This window comes from Pinus tabuliformis, chromosome 8 (genome assembly GCF_031772625.1).
Source record: "Pinus tabuliformis cultivar Carrire ecotype Pingquan chromosome 8, CPIR1, whole genome shotgun sequence".
Classification (NCBI taxonomy): domain Eukaryota; kingdom Viridiplantae; phylum Streptophyta; class Pinopsida; order Pinales; family Pinaceae; genus Pinus; species Pinus tabuliformis.
The window spans coordinates 1023891213-1023897472 of record NC_142294.1 but is presented as its reverse complement, the minus strand read 5'-3'; positions in this window follow the sequence as shown (position 1 = coordinate 1023897472).

The window sequence follows — 6260 nt, the reverse complement described above, 5'->3', positions numbered from 1 at the left end:
ACTGCAGCTGAACCAAGGTTGAAGAATCCTTCAGAAGTGCTCTTCTGGTCTGATGGACTCCCTGCCCAATCCGCATCTGTGAAGCCTTGAAGCTTCACTCCCTCTGTCTGTCTGTACCACAATCCGAACTGAGATGTGCCTCTAAGGTATCTCAGCACATGCTTTGTTGCCTTCCAAAACAGCTTGGTAGGCTGAACCATAGCTTGACTTAGCTGGTTTGCCGCAAAGCATAAGTCAAGTCGTGTGTTCACCAGATACATAAGTGAACTCACCAGCTACCAATAAATAGTAGCAGCTACTACCTCACCTGATGTAGCATCCTCCTTCCTCCAGTTCCCAGCTAGAGGAGTCTGCATGGGCTTGCACTTCTCCATGTGAAAGCGCCTGAGTATCTCATTGGCATACTTGCCTTGAGACAAAAATACTTCACCATCTTTTGGCCACACCTCCATGCCTAGAAAGTAGTGCATAAGACCCATGTCTTTCATTTTGAACTCTCTTTCAAGGTCCTCCTTGCAAGACTGTATCAGTTGATCATAACCTATCAAAATCAGATCATCGACATAAATAACAATGATCAATGGTTTACCTTCTACCATGATGTGGGAAAGGTTCACATCTGCTTCACTCTTTGTGAGGCCCAACCCGATGAAATAACTGTCTATCTTGGTGTACCAAGCATGAGGTGCTTGCTTTAGCCCATACAAAGCCCTCTTGAGTCGACACACATGTGACTCATGATCGAAGGTCTCGAAACCCTCGGCTGTTGAATGTACACCTCCTCCTCAATCTTCCTATTGAGAAATGTTGTCTTCACGTCCATCTGATGGATATTCAAACCCATCTGATCTGATAGTGCCAACATCAATCTGATAGATGAGTACCTTGCTATAGGAGCAAAGGTCTCATCGTAGTCTATCCCCTCGACTTATGAGAAACCTCGAGCAACAAACCTTGCCTTATGTTTCTCAACACTGCCATCAGCTACCTGCTTTACCTTGTAAAGCCATTTGGAACTCACCACTAACTTACCCTGAGGTCTTGGGACAACATCCCACACACTGTTCTAGATGATAGAGTTGTACTCCTCTACCATTGCATCAACCCAGATTGGTTGCTGCATTGCCTCCTTGAATGAAGAAGGTTTGGTATCTACACACTCCCCAACCAGGGCCATGTGCCCAGTGTACTGCTCAGGTGACCTCCTCTGTCTGTGCTGAGAAGATGGTTGTCCCACATTCTCCTGTGCATCCAGCATCAACCTGTCACCTTCCCTCGAGCATTTCCACCCATCTCTTGAAGTCTCAGCATGAGTGGATGTCTCCGCTCCTGAATCCTCTACATGTAGCTGCTCTGCATCAATCTAAGGCTCCTCCTCCTTAGGAACTGAAATTTCCTCCTATGCATGCAACTTGAGCTCCCTCTCAACTGATAATCGCATGGCTTTCTACTCATCGAACTTCAAATCCCTATGTACCATTATCCTTTGACTGGTAAGCAGGTACACTTGATAGTTGTGGGTTGTATCTATGTACCCCATAAGTATTCCCAACTCAGTTGTTGTATCCAACTTCTTTCGGGAATCTTTGGTTACATGATAGTAAATTAATGATCCAAAGATTTGGAAGTGACTCACATCTGGTCGCTTCCTGGAAAAGGCCTTCATAGGAGTCTTCATTCCCAGTATATGGTGCAGGCTTCTGTTCTAGGAGTATACTGCTATATTGTATACCTTAGCCCACAAATTAATTGGTAGGCTTTGGTCATGCAACATCGCTCAATTTTCTCCCACAAAATAAAAGCCTTGCGAAGCGACAATGGTGGAGATTATGTCTCCCAATAGTTTAATGATAGTTTGGAGTTTTTGAAAAGTAATAGACAGATGCGAAGGCATGGTTAGATGATAAAAGTGGATCTTAAGGTATTGGGTCATAGTAGTAGGTAAAGGCTCTACATCTGAGTGCACAGAGGCCTATTAGAGTCCGCAGCTGAGTGTGAGGACACCTGCAGTTGAGTGTGCAGGGCAGAGTCAAGTCTGTATTGAACTGAACTTGAAAAGGATCATTAATAAAGCTAAGTTGATTCGGCATATTGTGCATCTGTTTTGTAGATCTATATTTTGATTTTTGACGTTAATGGTATCTGTTTATCTATATGCATGCACTTGTATGTATGTTTATGTATGAAAACTTTATAAGTAATTAACAAACAGAACCTAACTAAGAAAAACTTGGGTAATTAATATTGGTTGCACTGCGATTGGATCTGCGCAAAGGCAGTCCCACAGGATACAAGGAGCCCTCTGGTGTGCATAATCTAGTAAGAACAAAGGTTGAATCGCATACCTATCGCTCATATCAGACATCCCTAGGGTGCGAAAACCTGGTTCCAGCACCATCCCATACTACTTCGGGTGAAACCTCAGTCTGCACTCTGCGGACTGTTGTCGAAAGGGCCAATAGTACCAAGATTTGCTTGGCTAAACGCACTGCTGAACCTAGGTCAGTCCCCATGTAACCAACAAATGGCTCCATTGCCGAGACCAGGATCTTCCTAAGGGATGTCTCATGTCATGCCACTGGAACCCAACAAAGAAGGAAATTGAAGAGTGGTTGGACAAGAAGATTCACAAGTTCATGACACAGGAAAATAGAACTCTGCAGGTATCTGAGAAAAGGTGGCTGGATCGTTATGTGTATATGGAAATCCTTTCCCTTAGAACTGTATGAGTGAATTGCGAGATTAGTTGATAACCAGGGAAGGTGTAAGCTCGACCAACTGATAGTGTGGACTCTAGAATTAGTGCGCAGACTAGAGGCATCAGAAGACAAGATCACGCGAGCTGTTGACCATTGGCTTGACTGGATAATAGGGGGATTTATCACTAATTTTGTGGTGGACACGACCATTAGCTACAGTGAGGCAGAATGAAATTTTCTCAAGGGACCGCGAGGTAAGTATATTAAATCTTTGAATACCTGGATTAAGATGTTGTTATGTGAAAAACAAGTTATGTGAATAAATTAATGTTTGGGATGATGCAGAGCTGAAATATCTACAAAGGTAGCAGGGAATTAGCAAACAACCCATTAATTTCACCTCTTCAAGAAAGTGAGGAAGAGCTCGCTCGTGTCTCTCTAAAAAGTGAGGTTAGCTTGATAAGGCAGCACATTCCGCAGTTACCACCTCCACCTATGCCACCACCCGCTTCGCCTCCCTCACCTCCATCTCCACCCACTCCACCTCCACCAACCCCGTAGTTTATCATGGCAAGCGCGATCAAGCTACCCATATTAAGAGGAGTAGAGAATGAGGATCCGGACCAATTCTGGTTCTTGGTAGGAGCAGTGTGGGAAGTGCAAGGGGTCACATACGACAACATTAAGAAGGCTACATTAGTGAGCATGCTACAGGATCGTGCGTTGACATGGTATATCAAGCAATCTAATTACCACCCAAACGCATGGATAACAGAGATTTAAAATGCATTGAACACATAATTTACCTAGCTAAAATCAGAGACAGATCACTATGCTTCCAGGCGAGATCCCATGGGATCTGGATCAGCGGCTGAAGAGTAAGATCCGCGAGGCTAATATGATGCTCACGGATGCATAGCATCACACATGGTTTGTGGCATCCCTGAAACCGCACTTGAGGACAACACTGTCTCAACAGAAACTTTCCACCCAGGCCGAAGCATTGGAAATGGTGATGAGGTTGCATGAGACCCCGATACACAATCATGGGTTGGGAGTTCAACAAATCCACATGCAACTACATAATCTCTACCTGGAAATGCAGAGCTTGAAGCAGGATAGGGCACCACAGCTAGACGCATGCGAGTAAGTATGGTGTGTAAAATGCAAAGGCTAGGGCCATGGCAAGGATCACTGTCTAGTATTTACGAACTAATTGGCAGGAGGGGGGCCAAAGTTGTTGAGATTGGATGGAAAAACAGGGCCAAGTGAGACACCCATGTTATGGTGCTCGATCTACCAAATAGGAGGAAAAAAAATGCTAGATAATTTTCATTTGTTGCAGAAGTATACACAGACTCCCGAGCAGTTGTTTTGTAATTTCTACAGGTTAGTAGGCCACGACTAGCACACTTATCATAGTTACGAGTTACTGATGGATCGGACACTAGCCTATAGGATGCAGACATAAATGCAAGCCCTCAACCGAGCTATAGGGATGGAGCGCACTAGATTTCATGGGCGAGGTCGAGGATGAGGAGGAATGGGACCAGGAAGGGGCCGCAGATAGTTAATTTGTTACAATTGTGGAGGACCAGGGCACTACGCTCGTGATTGTACCAACCCAACGAGAATATCTTGTTCATACTATGCTCAGTTTGATCATGAAATGATATATTGTCCTATGTTGATCACACAGATGCGTGAGAAGGGGGTACTCCAGCCTCCTCTGACTCAAAACATTCAAATGATGAGGCTTGAATCACGTGAAGAAGACCCAAATGTGAAAATGATGCTCAGAAGCGAGGGAAAATAAGGAGAAGTAACTTGAGGAAGATACATGGGTTCGTAAGGCTCCTGCAAAGGAATGTGAATTTGACTTAGAACACACAAAGGAGACGATCATGGAAGCTAAGAAGAGCTTCACGGAGGCCTTCACTTCAAGTAGTAAGGATCAACTAGAGACATGAATGGATCCTTCCATGCTCACTACCTTCTTAGAGACATGCATGAAATTTTTGCATGACAATAAGGCAGTTAAGGGACTATATGAGTTGATCACCAGGTGCGCAAGGTTAGGGGAACCGTGCATAGTCCGGAAACTGGGAAAGCATGCATTGCGTACTGGGAGGGAAATGAGATTGACGGCGTAGATTGGTGAGTATGAAATGGATCAGGTCATCCTAGATCTGGGATCAGACGTGAATTTGTTACTGAAGCAAACATGGGAATGCATGGGCAAGCCCACGTTGCAGTGTGGTCCCCTATTCAATTACGAATGGCGAACCAATAGAAGATTTTGCCCATGGGGAGGTTGCAAAGGGTAACAGTTGATATCGAAGGCGTGAGCACACATACAGACTTTGAAGTAATAGAGATTTTTGATGATAGCAATCCCTATCCTGCGTTGCTAGGAATAGACTGGGCCACTGATATGAATGGATTCATCAACCTGAAGAAGTGGAAGATGATACATGAGAAAAAGTCCCTATGTGTAGTAGTCCCGCTAGACCCAACCGAAGGAGCGCACTACATTGAACCAGTGCGCGATGATGAAAGTGATGATGAGATGGATTGTATTTTCTAGATAACGGTGCGAGACCAAGATCGGGTGAACTCGACTGCAGATGGGAGAATCTCGTTGGAGTGCGACAGCTCCAGTACTGCGGATTCAGACAAAGAAGTAGAGTGTTGGTAGAATCGGTTGCAGGAAATGACAACGCTAGATTGCAACATGATGATTAGATCACTATGTTGCGTGATGACAAAGGCCAAGGAACTGCCAACATATGATGGAGTGATAGTGGTGGAAGAATTCTTGGACAAATTTGAAAGCGCAGTACCGGAACAGTAATGGTACGGTGCGCTGGAATGGGCACTGCGTGCAACACTTGCACGATGGTGGAGTACACATTAGGATACCATTGTAAATTGGCGTGAATGTAGAAGGCAGATGCACTTATGGTTTGGAAGCCCCTAGCATCAAATGAAAGCTGGGCAACTAGGACGAAGCAGCTTGCATGCCCACTGGTGTCGATGGGTGGAGACGTGTGCTGTGCAGTCCACACAAGCACACCCCAGAATAAGGATCGAAAATCGCAACGAGACGCAGCAGCAGGAAAAGAGATGCACACCACAATTATTCCACGTCAAAGCATTCAGAAAGATATGTGGAATCATGAACAGATTTCACTAGGCAAGATGAACTAATTGGGACCTGTGCATACCAGCAGTTTGATGGGCCTCTAGGGCCATGTACAAGAATTTGAGTGTGGAGATGAAGATGGCGGGTAGAGTCGAAGCCATAGGTTTGGGAGGAAGGAACCCTCATATAGTTGGAACAATAATCAGGGACCAAGACGAAGGGATTATGGAGCTGTGCAAAGTTGAACATAGGCAGATTCAGGAAGCCATTCAACGAGGGAACCTTAAGTTTCGCAAACTCAAAGATCGGGTACGACTGAGGAAGAAAAGCGTGTTAATGGATGAAAATATCAAAGAACTGAAAATTGAAACCACACAATCATGCCACATCAATAAACTAAGAATGATAGGACACTA